Below are 21,221 nucleotides of genomic sequence, written 5' to 3' on the forward strand. Positions count from 1 at the left end.
CCCTCCATTCCATAAGAACTGAACCAGAGTTGATAGACTGTTGGAAAATGATCACCAATGCATCCACTATTTCTAGGGCCACCTCCTTAAGTACTCTGGGATGCAGACAATCAGGCCCCGGGGATTTATCGGCCTTCAATCGAATCAATTTCCCCAACACAATTTCCCGCCTAATAAGGATATCCTTCAGTTCCTCCTTCTCACTAGACCCTCGGTCCCCTAGTACATCCGGATGGTCATTTGTGTCTTCCTTCGTGAAGACAGAACCAAAGTATTTGTTCAATTGGTCTGCCATTTCTTTGTTCCCCATTATTAATTCACCTGAGTCCGACTGCAAGGGACCTATGTTTGCCTTCCCTAATCTTTTCCTCTTCACATATCTATAGAAACTTTTGCAGTCAGTTTTTATGTTCCCGGCAAGCTTCCTCTTGTACTCTATTTTCCCCCTCCTAATTAAACCCTTTGCCTCCTCTGTTGAATTCTAAATTTCTCCCAGTCCTCAGGTTTGCTGCTTTTTCTGGCCAATTTATATGCCTCTTCCTTGGATCTAACACTATCCTTAATTTCCCTTAAGCCACGGTTGAGCCATCTTCCCTGTTTTATTTTTACTCCAGACAGGGATGTACAACTGTTGAAGTTCATCCATGTGATCTATAAATGTTTGCCATTGCCTATCCACCATCAATCCTTTAAGTATCATTTGCCAGTCTATTCTAGCCAATTGCACCTCATGCCGTCGAAGTTCGCTTTCCTTAAGTTTAGGTCCCTAGTTTCTGAATTAACTGTGTCACTCTCCATCTTAATAAAGAATTCTACCATATTATGGTCACTCTTCCCCAAGGGGCCTCGCACAACAAGATTGCTAATTAGTCCCTCCTCATTACACATCACCCAGTCTAAGATGGCCAGCTCTCTAGTCGGTTCCTCGACATATTGGTCAAGAAAACCATCCCTAATACACTCCAGGAAATCCTCCTCCACCGCATTGCTACCAGTTTGGTTAGCCCAATCTATATGTAAATTAAGGTCGCCCATGATAACTGCTGTACCTTTATTGCACACATCCCTTATTTCTTGTTTGATGCTGATTTATTGCAGAGGGAACTCGGAAAATAACTTGGAAAGTAAATTATTCCCACAGAATGTTAGAAATTTAATGTGAGAGCATTATATCTATGATGTTTCAGGAGCTGCCAGAAGGGCACAGCTGGTTGCTCGGGGACAAAGGTATGGGCTTGCCACCTGGCTTAATACGCCCCTACGCAATCCCCGCACTGAGCCAGAGCGTCAGTACAACATGTCGCATATAACGACATGGAGCATCATAGAGCAGACAATTGGCATTCTGACGCAGCATTTCCAATGCCTGGATCACGCTGGATGCTACCTGCAATACGCCCCTCACCATGTTGGTCAGCTCACTGTTGTGTGCTGCATGCTGCACAACTTGGCCATCATGAGGGGCCAGGCACTGGACATTGAAGATCCTCCTGAGGCGAGAAGGGGGGATGGGGAAGAGGAGGATGAGGAGGCTGACAACAAGGATGAGGAAGAGGAGGAGGAGGATGAGGAGGACCAGCAGCAGCAGCAGGAGGAGGACAAACCACCTCAACCCGCAGGATGACGGTGGAGGAGGCGGCTTCGTGCACCTATAGCTATAGCTAGTGACTTGCATCAGTAGCTAATCCATGATCGCTTTGCTGCCTGAAGGCTAAACGGCCCGACAGTGTTGACTCTTCGCACCTGTTGGTGTGAAAAAATAAAGTACATAATAATGTGCATAATGTTGTGTTGCTTATGTTGCTTTAATTCTAAAAATAATGTGCAGGATTCTGCTTAAATTTCAACAATAATTAGGTTTATTAAACATTTGTACAGTTTTACTTAACTTTAATTTAAAAAATTGTATCAAACTGTAAACTTTTCAATGAAGAAAACAACAAGTAGCAGCAACAAACAAACAAACAAACTCTAGCTGCAGTCATCTCTCCTCCCCCTTATTCAAAGACCTTAGCGCTGTGCGCCCCTCTTGCCTCTGTTGCTGCCTCTCCCACTACCCGTGCCCGTTGTCTCAGACTTCTGCTTCCTCCCACCGACCCTAAGGTTTTTTCTGCTTTCTGCACGAAGGCGCATTTGTTGATGGTGGGGTTGGACAGGGACAGACCGAGCAGACAGCATTGTGGAAGGCCCGGGTTCCTCTTCGGACTCTTCTTCAGCCTGTGGATCAACCCGCGGCACACTACCTGAGGTTGGTCTGGGGATTGGAAAGTGACTGTCAGCAGTTGATGCTGCCAATTGCTGTTGGGCAACGAGAGCCTGGGTCAGCAGCTATCTCTGACATTCCTCCCTAATCTGCCCCGACACTGCATCAGCTGCCTTCGACATTCCCTCCCTAATCGCCGACATTCCCCCCCTCATCTGTCCCGACACTGCTCCCATTCCTCCAGTGTTGCTACTTCTACTGACAGTCCCGCTAATTCTACCCTCACCCCACCCATGGTGTCCAGGAATGATCTCGTTAGCTCAATGCTCTCCTCACTCATTCCCATGAGCTGTTCTATGTCCCCTGCATCCTGCATTTCACGATGAGCACTCCTTCCCACCCTCCTCGGCCGTGTCCCAGGTGTGGATTGCTGGAGCCCACTGGGACACGCAGCCTCAGACTGTACCCCATGAAATGTTGCATCGGTTCTATCGCTCAGCAAAGGGCTTGGCACCCTCAGGGGGTTCACCGTCTCCAATTGCAATGTAACCATCTCATTATTGGGGTCTTCCTGCTGCCCTGCATTGTCCAGCTCATCCTCATCCTGAAGTTGATGAAGACTATCTGGGCTGACGGCTTCCTGATCTTCTGCTTCAGCTTCTGTCTCTTCCTGATGTGCTAAATCAGCAAAACATAACAGAGTAGATGTTTGGTTAGCAGCAGGGGAGGGGGCAGAGGGGACAGGGTGACATGAGTACGCAGGTCACACAGCGCAGGCTCTTTTCAAAGACCACAATGCCAACCCAGACTGTGTAATTTGCAGGGCTTACCCTCGCTCGGTAACCTGGGCCCAGTCCACATTGGTGCTTGATCTTCACTTGCGAGATTTAATCATATCACCGATCCTCTCTTCCACGGCTGTTAGTTGCAGCTTACTTGGCGCACCTCCTCCAGTTTTTAACCTTTCTCAGTTGATCTGTGATGCCTTCCTCTGCAAAGGTGAAAATAGAACTTTTTAAGAGAGGGTCCTTCTGTTGTGGTGACCACGCACACACACACACACACACACACACACAATATTAGTCACATTTACAAATGTAATTGTGGTGCATAAATAAAAATATTACTTACAGTAATTGCTTGGCCAAGGTCTCTGCCACTTCTTTTTGATCTGTGTGCTGCTTCTCAGGGTCATGGCCACTGCATTAAACTCTTCTGCAACTTGGTCCCAAAGTTTTCAGTTTCTTTTGTCCCATTCTTCCTTTGTACTCAAGCACATTCCATCTCCTCTCAATGATGTCTATCAGGGGCTCAGTTTCTTCTGCTGGAAATCTTTTGGCCCTTCCTCCTTCTCCTTGTCCTTCTCCTTCCCCTTCCCCTTACCTTGGATCCATCTTTTGCAGCTAAAATTTAAATGTCCAGATCCAACTCCGATCCCAATGTGTTCTCACAAACTCTTGATCCAGGCCAGGAAGTTCACCGTGGATGCGCGGACACACCCGTCACGTGAAAAAAGTTTTTTTCCTAGTGCATGCTCACTGACTTTTCAGTGCACACTTGAAGCTCCACCCCCAGATTTAACTTCGGGTACCGCAGCGGCAAAATTAAATTTTACTTTGGTAAAAGTTGTATTTTTTTCCCCGCCGCAATGGGACACAAATAAATCGGCCGTACATCCTCCTGGGTGCCAAAAATCAGCAAAGAGGAAAACAGAATCCGAGACATGTCACTTGGGGGAAATAAAGGAGAGCTGCAAGTACCTGTGGAATTCTGTCCCAATACTTTCAGGAGAGGCATGGAGAAAATTGGAATTTGTTTCTTTAGTAATTAACATGTCACAGAAGTCAAATCTGTTGTTGCGGGATCAGCCTCTGTTATAGCAGGGGCCAATCGAATGTTATAACAGGTTATTTATCGATTGCAAATTAAAAATGGTGACTGGTCTTTGGATTCCAAAGATAGAACCTGTAGGTGATGCTGTAAATAAACCATAATGTGACTAATTATATGATAACCCTTTAATCAACCCTCAATAATAAAAAAGCATTCCCTTCTGGGAAAAAAAATCAGGGTACTGGGCACCCCAGATAAGGGTAACCCAGTGGCGGACCCTAGTCTTGAAAAGCTAAGCAATGTAAGAAATGACTACAATGATGAACAGAAAGCTTGCAGAGGCCCAGAAAAAATAATCTTAAATAAACAGTTCAGTATCAACCAATTTACTCCTCACAGATGTATAAAACAAATGAGTTAAGCAGGGCAAGCACATTCATTTTATTTCCCACTGAATAGCAACAGCAGCATTATGTTGGTGTACAATTTACTCTATTTCCTAAAGTGCAGGTTGTATTGCAGGAGCTTTGGCATACGTGGTAAACTATGAAAGAGCTCCAAGTTTGTCTGAGGGCCATCAGTAAATGTATAGTAGTTGATAGGCAACACTTTATGGCATGCATAATTGGGCCATCTCTTCACTGGCTGTTGCTCCCAAAATCCCAGTTCCCACTGCCCATGATGCTCATAATGCCATTAATGCACCAGGATTGCCTTGAAAAAATATTTAGATGAACTGACTTCTCATGATTGTGCAAAGTTAGCTCATTTCTGCACAGGCAAATGGAACATCCAAGGAACAGATCCACAGTTTCAGCCCCTAAATGTACCATGACTACTCCTAATATGTAAACTCTGCAGATGACAAGAACATTAAAAAAAAATCTACTCATAAATTGTGTGTTGTTTATTATAGCACTACATTGCAAATTGTTCATATAAACTTCATGTTACAGCAACCTTCTTTTTTTCGCCATCCAGAAGTGATTTTATTTTGGCCTAAATACACTTTTCTGCTAGGGAAGGAATGAAGTGAAGAAATACTTACATTTAAATAGCAGTTCAGCATATTACTGAATGCAATGACAGTAAACATAAATATCATAATCTTTCCATCTAAATTATGGAATAATTTTCTGCAATATTTGTATTGTTGCCAAATTTTTAACATTTATATAATCCCTTGAATTGAAACGTACCCATTAAATTGCTTGTTGTAGTATAGGTAACAAGGCTTATGGTTGACCCACTTCTTAAAATGTAACATTAAATATTTCCAAACGCAGATGAAAATTTGTATTTGATTATCCAAGTGTCTGTCTTACTAACAACAAAACTTAAAGGCACTTTGTCTAAATGCACATAGAATTTGTAACAAAATAGATGAGTTGACGGCACAAATTGAGGCAAATGGGTATGATCTGATAGCCATTACAGAGAGGTGGTTGCAAGGTGACCAGGACTGGGAATTAAATATTCTGGGGTATTTGACAATCCGGAAGGTCAGACAGAAAGGAAAAGGAGGTGGGGTAGCTCTATTGATAAAGGATGGAATCACTGCAATAGTAAGAAACGATATTGGCTCAAATGATAAGGGTGTGGGACCAGCTTGGGTGGAAATAAGGAACAATAAGGGGAAATAGTCACTGGTGGGCGTAGTCTATAAGCCCCTTAACAGTAGCAACTCTGTTGGACGGAGCATAAACCAGGAAATAGTGGGGGCTTGTAAAAAGGGAACAGCAATAATCATTGGTGATTTTAACCTCCATATTGATTGGACAAATCAAATTGGTCAGGGTCGCCTTGAGGAGGAGTTCATAGAGTGCATAAGGGACGGGTTCCTTGAGCAGTATGTAACGGAACCAACCAGGGTGCAAGCTATCTTAGATCTGGTGCTGTGTAATGAGGCAGGATTAATAAACAATCTCCTAGTAAAGGATCCCCTCGGAATGAGTGATCATAGCATGATTGAATTTCAAATCCAAATGGAGAGTGGGAAAGTTGGGTTTCTAACCAGCATACTAAGCTTAAATAAAGGAGACTATAAAGGTATGAGGGCAGAGTTGGGTAAAGCGGACTGGGAAAATAGATTAAAGTGTAGGACGGTTGATGAACAGTGGTGTACATTTAAGGAGATATTTCATAACTCTCAAGAAAAATATATTCCAGTGAAGAGGAAAGGGTGTAAGAGAAAAGATAGCCATCTGTGGCTAACGATTGAAATTAAGGACGGTATCCAATTAAAAACAAGGGCATATAAAGTGGCCAAAACTAGTGGGAGGACAGAAGACTGGGAAACTTTTAAAAGCCAGCAAAGAACGACTAAAAAAATGATTAAGGGAAGATAGACTATGAAAGTAAACTAGCACAAAATATAAAAACAGATAGCAAGAGTTTCTATAGGTATATAAAAAGGAAAAGAATGGCTAAAGTAAATGTCGGTCCCGTAGAAGACGAGACCAGGGAATTAGTAATGGGGAACATGGAGATGGCAGAAACTCTGAACAAATATTTTGTATCAGTCTTTACGTTAGAGGACACTAACACTATTCCAACAATGGATAGCCAAGGGGCTATAGGGGGGGAGGAACTTAACACAATCACAATCACTATGGAGGTGGTACTCAGTAAGATAATGGGACTAAAGGCAGATAAATCCCCTGAACCTGATGGCTTGCATCCTAGGATCTTAAGAGAAGTAGCGGCAGGGATTGTGGATGCATTGGTTGTAATTTACCAAAATTCCCTGGATTCTGGGGAGGTCCCAGCAGATTGGAAAACTGCAAATGTAACACCCCTATTAAAAAAGGAGGCAGACAAAAAGCAGGAAACTATAGACCAGTTAACCTAACATCTGTGGTTGGGAAAATGTTGGAGTCCATTATTAAAGAAGCAGCAGCAGAACATTTGGAAAAGCAAAATTCGGTCAGACAGAGTCAGCATGGATTTAAGAAGGGGAAGTCATGTTTGACAAATTTGCTGGAGTTCTTCGAGGATGTAATGAACAGGGTGGATAAAGGGGAACCAGTGGATGTGGTGTATTTGGACTTCCAGAAGGCATTTAACAAGGTGCCACTTAAAAGGTTACTGCACAAGATAAAAGTTCACGGGATTGGGGGTAATATATGAGCATGGATAGAGGATTGGCCAACTAACAGAAAACAGAGAGTCGGGATAAATGGTTCATTCTCGGGTTGGCAACCAGTAACTAGTGGGGTGCCGCAGGGATCAGTGCTGGGACCCCAACTATTTACAATCTATATTAATGATGTGGAAGAGGGGACTGAGTGTAACATAGCCAAGTTTGCTGACGATACAAAGATAGGAGGAAAAACAATGCGTGAGGAGGGTACAAAAAATCTGCATAAGGACATAGACAGGCTTAGTGTGTTATGTATGCATGCCAATGATGTAATGATGCACCGTAACACTAAACCTGTATATACCTTACCTGACATCAGAGGGTGCTGTTGCTGGAGACCTAAGGGTCACCTGTACACTGCAGGTAACCAAGTAGAAAAGGGAGCTCACCCCTTGGTGTCCTCACTCTAGAAGCTGCAATAAAGGACTAGAGTCTGTACAGTTCAAGTGCCATACCACTGCCCCGTGGAGTCATTTAGAGTGCCTACATACAAAATAACCGGCAACGAGGTCACGAATTCCACGCACATCATGTCTAATCTCAGCAACTTCCAACAATTCACCGATGGGGAAGATTGGGATGCCCTCGTGGAAAAGTTAGAACACTTCTTCATCGCCAACGACCTGGATGGGGACTCACCGGCCACACTGGCGAACAAGCGCAGGGCCATCCTGCTCAGCAGTTGTGCGCCCACCATACACGGCCTCGTCAGGACCTGCTAGCCCCAGCGAAGATGACAACCAAGAGCTATGGGGAACTTGTAACCTTAATACAAGAGCAATTGAAACCCAAAGAAAGCATCCTCACAGCCAAGCTCCGGTTCTACATTCACTGGCGCCCCAAAGGCCAAGAAATTGCTAAGTATGCTGCAGATTTAAGAAGGTTGGCTGCATCGTGTGATCTTGGCAACCACCTCACAGAAGCACTAAGGGACATTTTTGTTATTGGGATCGGCCACGAGGGCCTCCTCCACAAACTGCTCTCTGCGGACATCACAGTGAACCAGGCCTTCATGATTTCGGTCTGCGACTCCAAAACGAATGGGAGGCGGGAGTCGAGAGAGGCAGCGGCCTATAAAAGGCTCAGCAGTCCGGAGAGCGTCGAGAGAGGCGGGAGTCGAGAGAGGCAGCGGCCTATAAAAGGCTCAGCAGTCCGGGGAGCGTCGAGAGAGGCGGGAGTCGAGAGAGGCAGCGGCCTATAAAAGGCTCAGCAGTCCGGGGAGCGTCGAGAGAGGCGGGAGTCGAGAGAGGCAGCGGCCTATAAAAGGCTCAGCAGTCCGGGGAGCGTCAAGAGAGGCGGGAGTCGAGAGAGGCAGCGGCCTATAAAAGGCTCAGCAGTCCGGGGAGCGTCGAGAGAGGCGGGAGTCGAGAGAGGCAGCGGCCTATAAAAGGCTCAGCAGTCCGGGGAGCGTCGAGAGAGGCGGGAGTCGAGAGAGGCAGCGGCCTATAAAAGGATCAGCAGTCCGGGGAGCGTCGAGAGAGGCGGGAGTCGAGAGAGGCAGCGGCCTATAAAAGACTCAGCAGTCCGGGGAGCGTCGAGAGAGGCGGGAGTCGAGAGAGGCGTGACTTGTGCAGCTCCAGCTGAGAGAAGTCAAAAAAGAAGTAGAAAGAAATCAAAAGGTGACGTCACAGCCAACGTGGTAAGTGATTGGCTGCTGATTGGTGAGTAGTTTTTCTTTTTCTTTATTAGTCAGTAACTTTTAACATTGTTGTTGGCAATTTAAGTGTATCTAAGGGTTAAGTCATGACAGGACAGCTTGGTCATGTGATATGCTCCTCCTGTACCATGTGGGAACACGGGGACAATGCCAGTGTCCCTGACGACTACATGTGCGGGAAGTGTGTCCACCTCCGGCTACTGACGGTCCGCGTTGCGGAGTTGGAGCTGAAGGTGGATTCACTCTGGAGCATCCACGATGCTGAGAATGACGTGAGTATCACGTGTAGCGAGTTGGTCTTACCGCAGGAGAAGGGTCCACAGCCAGCGAGGGAATGGAAGACCAGCAGGAAGAGTAGTTCAAGGAAGGTAGTGCAGGGGTCCCCTGTGGTCATCCCACTGCAAAACAGATACACTGCTTTGAGTGCTGCTGAGGGGGATGACTCATCAGGAGCGGGCAGCAGCAGCCAAGTTCATGGCACCGTGGCTGGCTCTGTTGCACAGGAGGGCAGGAAAAAGAGTGGGCGAGCGATAGTGATAGGGGATTCAATTGTAAGGGGAATAGATAGGCGTTTCTGCGGCCGCAACCGAGACTCCAGGATGGTATGTTGCCTCCCTGGTGCAAGGGTCAAGGATGTCTCGGAGCAGGTGCAGGACATTCTAAAAAGGGAGGGAGAACAGCCAGTTGTCGTGGTGCATGTTGGTACCAATGACATAGGTAAAAAAAGGGATGAGTTCCTACGAAATGAATTTAAGGAGCTAGGAGCTAAATTAAAAAGTAGGACCTCAAAAGTAGTAATCTCGGGATTGCTACCAGTGCCACGTGCTAGTCAGAGTAGGAATCGCAGGATAGCTCAGATGAATACGTGGCTTGAGCAATGGTGCAGCAGGGAGGGATTCAAATTCCTGGGGCATTGGAACCGGTTCTGGGGGAGGTGGGACCAGTACAATCCGGACGGTCTGCACCTGGGCAGAATCGGAACCAATGTCCTCGGGGGAGTGTTTGATAGTGCTGTTGGGGAGGAGTTAAACTAATATGTCAGGGGGATGGGAACCAATGCAGGGAGATAGAGGGAAACAAAAAGGAGGCAAAAACAAAAGACAGAAAGGAGATGAGGAAAAGTGGAGGGCAGAGAAACCCAAGGCAAAGAACAAAAAGGGCCATTGTACAGCAAAATTCTAAAAGGACAGAGGGTGTTAAAAAAACAAGCCTAAAGGCTTTGTGTCTTAATACAAGGAGTATCCGCAATAAGGTGGATGAATTAACTGTGCAAATAGATGTTAACAAATATGATGTGATTGGGATTACGGAGACGTGGCTCCAGGATGATCAGGGCTGGGAACTCAACATCCAGGGGTATTCAACATTCAGGAAGGATAGAATAAAAGGAAAAGGAGGTGGGGTAGCATTGCTGGTTAAGGAGGAGATTAAGGCAATAGTTAGGAAGGACATTAGCTTGGATGATGTGGAATCTATATGGGTAGAGCTGCAGAACACCAAATGGCAAAAAACGTTAGTGGGAGTTGTGTACAGACCTCCAAACAGTAGTAGTGATGTTGGGGAGTGCATCAAACAGGAAATTAGGGGTGCGTGCAATAAAGGTGCAGCAGTTATAATGGGTGACTTTAATATGCACATAGATTGGGCTAACCAAACTGGAAGCAATACGGTGGAGGAGGATTTCCTGGAGTGCATAAGGGATGGTTTTTTTAGACCAATATGTCGAGGAACCAACTAGGGGGGAGGCCATCTTAGACTGGGTGTTATGTAATGAGAGAGGATTAATTAGCAATCTCGTTGTGCGAGGCCCCTTGGGGAAGAGTGACCATAATATGGTGGAATTCTGCATTGGGATGGAGAATGAAACAGTTAATTCAGAGACCATGGTCCAGAACTTAAAGAAGGCTAACTTTGAAGGTATGAGGCGTGAATTGGCTGGGATGGATTGGCGAATGATACTTAAGGGGGTGACTGTGGATGGGCAATGGCAGACATTTAGAGACCGCATGGATGAACTACGACAATTGTACATTCCTGTCTGGCATAAAAATAAAAAAGGGAAGGTGGCTCAACCGTGGCTATCAAGGGAAATCAGGGATAGTATTAAAGCCAAGGAAGTGGCATACAAATTGACCACAAATAGCAGTGAACCTGGGGACTGGGAGAAATTTAGAACTCAGCAGAGGAGGACAAAGGGTTTGATTAGGGCAGGGAAAATGGAGTATGAGAAGAAGCTTGCAGGGAACATTAAGACGGATTGCAAAAGTTTCTATAGATATGTAAAGAGAAAAAGGTTAGTAAAGACAAACGTAGGTCCCCTGCAGTCAGAATCAGGGGAAGTCATAACGGGGAACAAAGAAATGGCGGACCAATTGAACAAGTACTTTGGTTCGGTATTCACGAAGGAGGACACGAACAACCTTCCGGTTATAAAAGGGGTCGGGGGGTCTAGTAAGGAGGAGGAACTGAGGGAAATCCTTATTAGCCGGGAAATTGTGTTGGGGAAATTGATGGGATTGAAGGCCGATAAATCCCCAGGGCCTGATGGACTGCATCCCAGAGTACTTAAGGAGGTGGCCTTGGAAATAGTGGATGCGTTGACAGTCATTTTCCAACATTCCATTGACTCTGGATCAGTTCCTATGGAGTGGAGGGTAGCCAATGTAACCCCACTTTTTAAAAAAGGAGGGAGAGAGAAAACAGGGAATTATAGACCGGTCAGCCTGACATCGGTAGTGGGTAAAATGATGGAATCAATTATTAAGGATGTCATAGCAGTGCATTTGGAAAGAGGTGACATGATAGGTCCAAGTCAGCATGGATTTGTGAAAGGGAAATCATGCTTGACAAATCTTCTGGAATTTTTTGAGGATGTTTCCAGTAGAGTGGATAAGGGAGAACCAGTTGATGTGGTATATTTGGACTTTCAGAAGGCGTTCGACAAGGTCCCACACAAGAGATTGATGTGCAAAGTTAGAGCACATGGGATTGGGGGTAGTGTACTGACATGGATTGAGAACTGGTTGTCAGACAGGAAGCAAAGAGTAGGAGTAAATGGGTACTTTTCAGAATGGCAGGCAGTGACTAGTGGGGTACCGCAAGGTTCTGTGCTGGGGCCCCAGCTGTTTACACTGTACATTAATGATTTAGATGAGGGGATTAAATGTAGTATCTCCAAATTTGCGGATGACACTAAGTTGGGTGGCAGTGTGAGCTGCGAGGAGGATGCTGTGAGGCTGCAGAGCGACTTGGATAGGTTAGGTGAGTGGGCAAATGCATGGCAGATGAAGTATAATGTGGATAAATGTGAGGTTATCCACTTTGGTGGTAAAAACAGAGAGACAGACTATTATCTGAATGGTGACAGATTAGGAAAAGGGGAGGTGCAAAGAGACCTGGGTGTCATGGTACATCAGTCATTGAAGGTTGGCATGCAGGTGCAGCAGGCGGTTAAGAAAGCAAATGGCATGTTGGCCTTCATAGCAAGGGGATTTGAGTACAGGGGCAGGGAGGTGTTGCTACAGTTGTACAGGGCATTGGTGAGGCCACACCTGGAGTATTGTGTACAGTTTTGGTCTCCTAAGCTGAGGAAGGACATTCTTGCTATTGAGGGAGTGCAGCGAAGGTTCACCAGACTGATTCCCGGGATGGCGGGACTGACCTATCAAGAAAGACTGGATCAACTGGGCTTGTATTCACTGGAGTTCAGAAGAATGAGAGGGGACCTCATAGAAACGTTTAAAATTCTGACGGGGTTAGACAGGTTAGATGCAGGAAGAATGTTCCCAATGTTGGGGAAGTCCAGAACCAGAGGTCACAGTCTAAGGATAAGGGGTAAGCCATTTAGGACCGAGATGCGGAGGAACTTCTTCACCCAGAGAGTGGTGAACCTGTGGAATTCTCTACCACAGAAAGTTGTTGAGGCCAATTCACTAAATATATTCAAAAAGGAGTTAGATGAGGTCCTTACTACTGGGGGGATCAAGGGGTATGGCGAGAAAGCAGGAATGGGGTACTGAAGTTGAATGTTCAGCCATGAACTCATTGAATGGCGGTGCAGGCTAGAAGGGCCGAATGGCCTACTCCTGCACCTATTTTCTATGTTTCTATGTTTCTATGAATGATGACCCACACCCAGGACTCTAAACCGACGAGCGCAGTGAACAGAATGGCGACTTTCAAAGGCAGAAATGCTGCCCCAAGTCCCGCAACCCTGAATCCGCCACATGGGGTTCAACCGGCTAGCCCCGTGCTGGCGTTGTGGAGGAAACCACAGGGCCCACCAGTGCAGCCATGATCATATTGAATGGTGGTGCAGACTCGAAGGGCCGAATGGCCTACTCCTGCACTTACTTTTTATGTTTCTATGTTTCTATGTTACAAAGACTATACCTGCAAAGGCTGCAACGTGAAAGGTCACCTTCAGAGAATGTGCAGTAAAAGCTTTACTCACCGCGTCGCTGAAGAGTTGGCTGATCACCTGGGCTCTGACACTGATGAAGACGAAGCTGCTCAACCCCTGGAAGAAGAGTGCGGAATTTATACCTGCTCCACCGAGAGTTCCCCGTGGAAGATGGAAGTGGATAATCAACGGGGTTCCAGTTTCGATGGAGATCGACACAGGGGCGAGCCAGTTTTTGATGAGCCAGATGGCCTTCAAAAAACTTTGGAACAATGTCACCGAACAACCAAAGCTGAATCCTATCCAGGCAAAGCTGCTCATCTTCACCAAAGACACCATCCCAGTTGTTGGTAGTGTGGACATCCAGGTCTCCCAGAGCGGTATGATGAACAAGTTTCCCCTGTGGATTGTTGCCGGCGATGGTCCAATGGTGCTGGGAAGAAGTTGGATGAAGCAGGCCCAATTTGATTGGAGCGATGATGGCCTCTGGGCCCCAGCGATCGACATCACACGTAACCCCGACCTTGGGTCCATCGCAGCACCTAGAAATCCTACCGTCCAGCTCGACTACGTGGCGACGACTGCACAACACCGCGGCAAGCTCAACCAACCCGAACGTCCAGACCTCACCTTCCGGGCCATGGCAGGACTCCAAGGGAAGCAGATCGTTGGAAAAGGTGGATTCCCGACGTCTGTGGCCAAACCTGAGAAGAAAAAGATCACCACAGCCTACCTCGAGGAGAGCGAGAAGATGGCGGCCGCACCTTGAGGCGAAGAACCTAAAATCAAAATGGCTGCAACCAGACCACGAGGGGCAGCGTTGGAGGAGTGACATCTGGCACCGAGCGGCAAATCGGGTTGGAAGGCCCCCTTAAAGGAGACCGGTAACCCAATGAAATTAAAGGGACAGTTTCACCCGAGGCACAGCGATGCCAAGGACATTAAAGTAAAAAGTGCAGTAAGCGAATGCAGGTATGCAAATATAACGTTGAATTGTGATACCAGATTAACCAATGAGAAAAATGTAATGAATGCTTGTGAAAGTGATGTTAGCAACAAGTTTGCACTGTTAAATGATGATGCTAGAAATTTTAATACGACAAATGTAACCCTGTATGGAGACACCGATACACAAGAAAGTGTTGTAAGTGCTAAAAGTGATAATGTAAAGAGAGATAACTGTGTAGAATCGACTATTTGTGATCGGAGCCAATGTGTCATGTATGCAGAAAGTAGACTGTGAAAGGACAACGGGTTGTACAGGTACAATTTAAATGCCAGAGGTATCCCCCCGTGGGAGACCCCCAGGTCCAGCGGGCTACCTGACCATGTAGCCTGGGCTTTTGGGACAAATATGATGCCCCAGGAAGGGCTCACACACACCCAGTGGGAACAGACCCACTGCAGCGACAGTGGTCAATGGGCAGCACAGCCATCACCACTGGCAACCTGCCCCAGATCGGCCCTACACCCCCTGGCCACCAGGGCCAGCACCAGGAGCGAGAGGCCAGTAACCTCCAGCTTTCATGGTGGACCCTGGGATGACCAGACTTCCACCACCAATGGAGGACAAGGAACCCATACAGCCCTGTGGCCCTGCCCACCACCAAACACCACCACTTACCCACTCTACAGTGTGTGTACCTTACCCATTGCACTGGCTCCACTACTGAGGAAACCCCAACAGTGACACCCACATGGTCTGTGTATGAGGGGGTTGGGGGTGGAATGAATGAGTGCAGCCTCAAGCACAGGGATCACACAACCCTCACCACAACCTCCCACAGCCCACTACTGATCATCTCCCCATGTCATGGCAATAAAGACTTGGGAAAGGCTTAGGGGGGAGTGTTGATATGTATGCATGCCAATGATGTAATGATGTACTGTAACACTAGAACTGTATATACCTTACCTGTACACCAGAGGGTGCTGCTGCTGGAGACCTGAGGGTCACCTGTACACTGCAGGTAACCCAGTATAAAAGGGAGCTCACCTCTTGGTGTCGTCACTCTAGGAGCTGTAATAAAGGCCTAGTCTGTACAGTTCAAGTGTCATACCCCTGCCATGTGGAGTCATTTACAGAATGCCTACATACACAATAAAGTGAGTGGGCAAAAATTTGGCAGATGGAGTATAATGTTGGAAAGTGTGAGATCATGCACTTTGGTAGAAAAATCAAAGAGCAAGTTATTATTTAAATAGAGAAAGATTGCAAAGTGCCGCAGTACAGCGGGACCTGAGGTTACTTGTGCATGAAATACAAAGGGATAGTATGCAGGTACAGCAAGTGATCAGGAAGGCCAATGTTATATTGGCCTTTATTGCAAAGGGGATGGAGTATAAAAGCAGGGAAGTCTTGCTACAGCTATATAAGGTATTGGTGAGGCCACACCTGAAATACTGCGTGCAGTTTTGGTTTCCATATTTACGAAAGGGTATACTTGCTTTGGAGGCAGTTCAGAGAAGGTTCACCAGGTTGATTCCGGAGATGAGGGGATTGACTTATGAGGAAAGGTTGAACAAGTTGGTCCTCTACTCATTGGAATTCAGAAGAATGAGAGGTGATCTTATTGAAACGTATAAGGTTATGAGGGGGCTTGACAAGGTGGATGCAGAGAGGATGTTTTCACTGATGAGGGAGACTAGAACTAGAGGGCATAATCTTAGAATAAGGGGCCGCCCATTTAAAACAAAAATGAGGAGAAATTTCTTCTCTCAGAGGATTTTAAATCTGTGGAATTCACAGGGTCAGAGAGCTATGGAAGCTGGGACATTGAATAAATTTAAGATAGAAATAGACAGTTTCTTAAACGATAAGGGGATAAGAGGTTATAGGGAGCGGGCGGGGAAGTGGAGCTGAGTCCATGATCAGATCAACCATGATCTTATTGAATGGCAGAGCAGGCTCGAGGGACAGTATGGCCTACTCCTGTTCCTATTTCTTATGTTCTTATGTTATGTTCTTATGTTGAATCTTTTAACACAAGAAAAAACATGCTGCTGAAACCAAATCTTTCAGGTGAACACGTTTTTGCTTCATTGTCCAGCCATTTTGTGGTAAGCTGCAAAACCTTTACTTTTATTTATATAGTTGCCTTTAACATAGTAAAACATCTCAAGGCGCTTTATAGAAGTGTTACAAGACAAAACAGATCAATTTGACACCGAGCCACAAAATAAGAAATTAAGGCAGATGACCAAAAGCCTAGTTAAAGAGGTAGGTTTTAAGGAGCGTCTTAAAGGAGGAAAGGGAGGTAGAGAGGTGGAGAAGTTGACCAATTATAATGAGAGATGTTCAAGAAGGCAAAATTTGAGGAGTGCAGACCTCTTGTGGGGTTGTGAGGCTGAAAAAGATTACAATTACATTAACTGTAAAAATATATGAATTTTGTAATAATGTGAAAATAATTTTACTGCAAAAATATCTCATCCCTTCATTATTAAGTAAAATTTAGGAGCCAAGTATTATGATGGGGAGCTGTGTGGAAATCCCACCATTTATCGTAATGCCATCAACTATATCACACAACCTTTTACATAGCTTCATTACATAATACGTGATATTTTTCCTCTCTGGTTCTTTCAATCACTGTTGAGAAGTCAGGCTGTATTCTATACACAAATACTTTATTTACAACATTGCTGCTTGTTAACTCACACACTAATCTCCAGCTCCCACAGTATTTGATGCTACACATGCGTACAGGTAATTGCTGAACTTGTATTCTAGGTCATTGGTTGTCAAATAGAGTTCCATGGCCCCAAAGAGTCTGTAAGATCCTCAGATTCCTGCCCATCTGTATTTTTCTGTATTTGTTGACTTACTAACACTTCAATTTCTGCTAATGTATATTAATGTTGGCACTGTTTTCTTTTGAGTCGATTGCACTCTCTTTCAGAAGTTAGGATAGGGAGTATTTCAATATTTGCAGAGGCCCCCATCCCAAAATAGAAACATTTGATAAGCACTGCTCTAGAAGACTGCTTGGATTCAATCTCCAAACCAGCTTCAGTTTAGCAATTTATTTTATTACATTTTACATAATCTTATTTTGATAAGGATAGACTGATGGTCACATATTAATAGGACACCATGGCTCCCACACTGTTGGGGAAGAGGAGGATAGGTTGGAGGAGAAGCATGTCAGTAGGGATGTGAGGATGAGCTTTGTTTTCATTTTGATCCAAAAAGTGCATATTTTCACATCTAATTTCATCCAAATTTTGACCGCAGTCCAGGAAAAGATAAACCACAAAAATCAAGTCTAATTGATACCTCTTGTTGTAGATAATGGATAACTGCATATCTATCTGTAATCAGAACAAATCCGAGACTTAATAAACCTTTAAGTCATACTTGATCACTACTAATTTTAGTACCAAACTGTAAAAATGAAAGGAAATCCATTGTAATACTACTCAGAGGACACAGATACAGGAACGTTGGTAAGGTGCACCATGGATAAAGTAACTGAAAACCAACAATATTGTGGTAATATTGAAGCCTCCATGGCCTCTCTGTAATTTCCTCCAGCCACACAACCCCCAGAGATATCTGCGCTCCTCTAATTCTGGCCTCTTAAGCAACCCTGATTTTAATCGCTCAAACATTGGTGGCCGTACCTGCAGCTGCTTAGGCCCTAAGCTCTGGAATTCCCTGCCTAAACCTCTCCATCTCTCTCCCTCTTTTTCCTCCTTTAAGATGCTCCTTAAACCTACCTCTTTGATAAAGGTTTTGGTTATCTGCCCTAATTTCTCCTTATGTGGTTCGGTGTCAAATCTTGTTTTATAACACTCCTGTGAAGTGCCTTTGGATGATTTACTATGTTAAAGGCGCTATATAAATACAAGTTGTTGTTGTTAGTTATGAGGCAAGGTTTAGTAAGGATTGTGGAGTTTTGTTTGATTTACTTCTGAAGAGAAGTGGGAAACTTTGCAGAGTCTTCCGTGGGAGATTAAATGGGAGGGGTGCAAGCAATGATAAGGGTGGATTGTACATGGTATGATGGGCTGAATAACCTTTTCCTAAGATTAGGAAAAGGGGCGGTGCAACGAGACCTGGGTGTCATGGTACATCAGTCATTGAAGGTTGGCATGCAGGTACAGCAGGCGGTTAAGAAAGCAAATGGCATGTTGGCCTTCATAGCGAGGGGATTTGAGTACAGGGGCAGGGAGGTGTTGCTACAATTGTACAGGGCCTTGGTGAGGCCACACCTGGAGTATTGTGTACAGTTTTGGTCTCCTAACCTGAGGAAGGACATTCTTGTTATTGATGGAGTGCAGCGAAGGTTCACCAGACTGATTCCTGGGATGGCGGGACTGACCTATCAAGAAAGACTGAATCAACTGGGCTTGTATTCACTGGAGTTCAGAAGAATGAGAGGGGACCTTATAGAAACGTTTAAAATTCTGATGGGTTTAGACAGGTTAGATGCAGGAAGAATGTTCCCAATATTGGGGAAGTCCAGAACCAGGGGTCACAGTCTAAGGATAAGGGGTAAGCCATTTAGGACCGAGATGAGGAGAAACTTCTTCACCCAGAGAGTGGTGAACCTGTGGAATTCTCTACCACAGAAAGTTGTTGAGGCCAATTCACTAAATATATTCAAAAAGGAGTTAGATGTAGTCCTTACTACTAGGGGCATCAAGGGGTATGGCAAGAAAGCAGGAATGGGGTACTGAAGTTGCATGTTCAGCCATGAACTCACTGAATGGCGGTGCAGGCTAGAAGGGCCAAATGGCCTACTCCTGCATCTATTTTCTATGTTTCTATGTTTCTATGTTTCTGTTTCTATAGTTTGTTTTTGTTTTGTCCTGGCTACTGGGAAGCTTGTCAGATCTCCAAAGGCTCTCCACGATGAAGATTCTTTACATACTTTGTGTAACTCCTCAAACCCATATTTTCAGTAGTAGACCATGGGCCGAAGCCTGCTTTCTTGCCTAGATTTTTAGTTCCGTAGTCTCCATGTGGGAAGTACCTAGAACTATGCTGAATATGTTAAACATACGTATCCGAAACAAAAAACAAATTTTCCCAAGTCTGAAAATTGAGTGTTACCAAGATATGGCTAAAGACAAAGAAAAACATAAAAATGGTTGCTATGGACTTTCTTTTCCCAAGCAACGGTGACATATCAGTACTACTGTTAAATTTTAAGCATGGATAGTGTAAGAATTGGTAAAAAGAAGTATCACCGAGGACATCTGAGGTTTGGACGCATCATATGGTGCAGTTATACATAAACCTAAGTTTTGTTTTCATATCCGTTGCTAAGAAAGAAATCTACCATAGCAACCATTTATTTCATACACATTTATTGACATTTCAGATGGACACCCGCACTCATTTGTCAACCATATCATTATAATAATAAAAGTAATAGCATTGATTTTTTTTAAAAGATAGAAGTACTGAAAAAACAAAATAGATCTGAAAAAAAGTTAGAAGCTGAAAAGGAATGTATATCTATGAATCATCATCAGAATCAAGGGTATCTGTTTCCTCAGCCCTAGAAGTCTCGGGCAAAGATGCAACATTCTCACAAGCTACACACGAGCAGATGTCAGTGCAGGGTAGCTTGTTGAGAAGACAAGAGCACCTTTCTTGTGCACACTGGTAGGGGCCAAAATTCATCACCTCATCACCCGCTGCTTCCGACTACCGCCGACATTGCTCTTCTTGATCCGCCCAGTGCCACTTTCGAGGTGGCCTGGAGCAGGCGGGAGGGAAGAGCCGCCGGCAACCGCCTGCTGACATCAGCGGTCGGCTGAGTGGCGCAACTGACCTCCCGCCCGGCGAGCTCCCAGATTCCTGCGGGCGGGAGTCGGCGGCAGAACGGGGGTGGACCGCTGGCTGCAGGCTGGTCTGTCCCCGACGGTGAGTATGAAGAACCTGAACAAAAAGGTAAGTAAACATTTTTATTCCACAGCAACTGATCTGCATGGGGTCCCCTGGAAGTCTTCCAATAGGTTTTTTATTTGTTGTTGCTGCATTTTTTTTCCAACTCTTCGACCCTCCGTGGGCCCGACTCCATCCTCGGCGGCACTTGGGCGGCAAGTGCCTCTGCCACTGAGAATGAGACCTCCCACCCGTTGCAGCTCAGATTGGCGGTGTACATTGTCCATTTGCCGCCCGCCGACCCTCGAGGGATCTCAGCGATGAATATCCCGCCGAAGGTACTGTCCGGTACCTCGCTGGCCATCGGTGGCATTTTCGGCGGCACTTGAATGGGCGGAGGCCTTGATGAAAATCGGCCCCTGGGTCTTTTTGCACGAACAATGGACAAGGTCCATTACACTTGCTGGTGCTGGAGGAAGTGTCATCCAGTCTGTGACAAGTACATCATCTTCAAGTCTCCACCCATGGTCCTTTGGAGATGGGATTCCCGACATGTTCTAAGACTTCGCTTGTGAATTGCAGACTGGGTAATTGGCACGCTGTATATGCTTGTACAGTGAATCTTTATTTGGTGGCACTTCTCTGCATTACTTCCGGTCTTGAACATTGACAACTGGCCTGGTTCACATCTCTGCATCAACTCTGCCCGTAGAGTTTGCAAGTGTATGCCTCTAGTTCTTCTTGTGAACCAGCAAACGAGATCCCTAACTTCCCAAATGTTGAACAGTGCTCTTTGCTGGCGATCAGGACTTTTGCTGAGTTCACCTTCCACATTCCATATAGAGCATTCACTGAATTACATCCTGAAAAACAGTGAAACCCTATGGGCTTAAATTTCCCCAAGAGTTGTCCCGTTTTTTTTGGAGTAAGTAGCTTTTTTTGGAGTAACTTAAAAATTGCAAATTTCCCCATTTAACTTGCTCCAGTGTAAGTCAGTTAATTAGGTTTTTTTTCTAGTTTACTTTGTTCTCTCCAAAAGGGGGCGTGACAAGCCACTTATGCCTCTTCTGGCCATAGAAGCAAATTTGGCCAGCTGAAAGTTACTCCAAACTAACTTAGGCCAGAGAATGTGGCCACTTTTGT

The sequence above is a fragment of the Pristiophorus japonicus genome, chromosome 9 (assembly GCF_044704955.1).
Source record: "Pristiophorus japonicus isolate sPriJap1 chromosome 9, sPriJap1.hap1, whole genome shotgun sequence".
Classification (NCBI taxonomy): Eukaryota; Metazoa; Chordata; class Chondrichthyes; family Pristiophoridae; genus Pristiophorus; species Pristiophorus japonicus.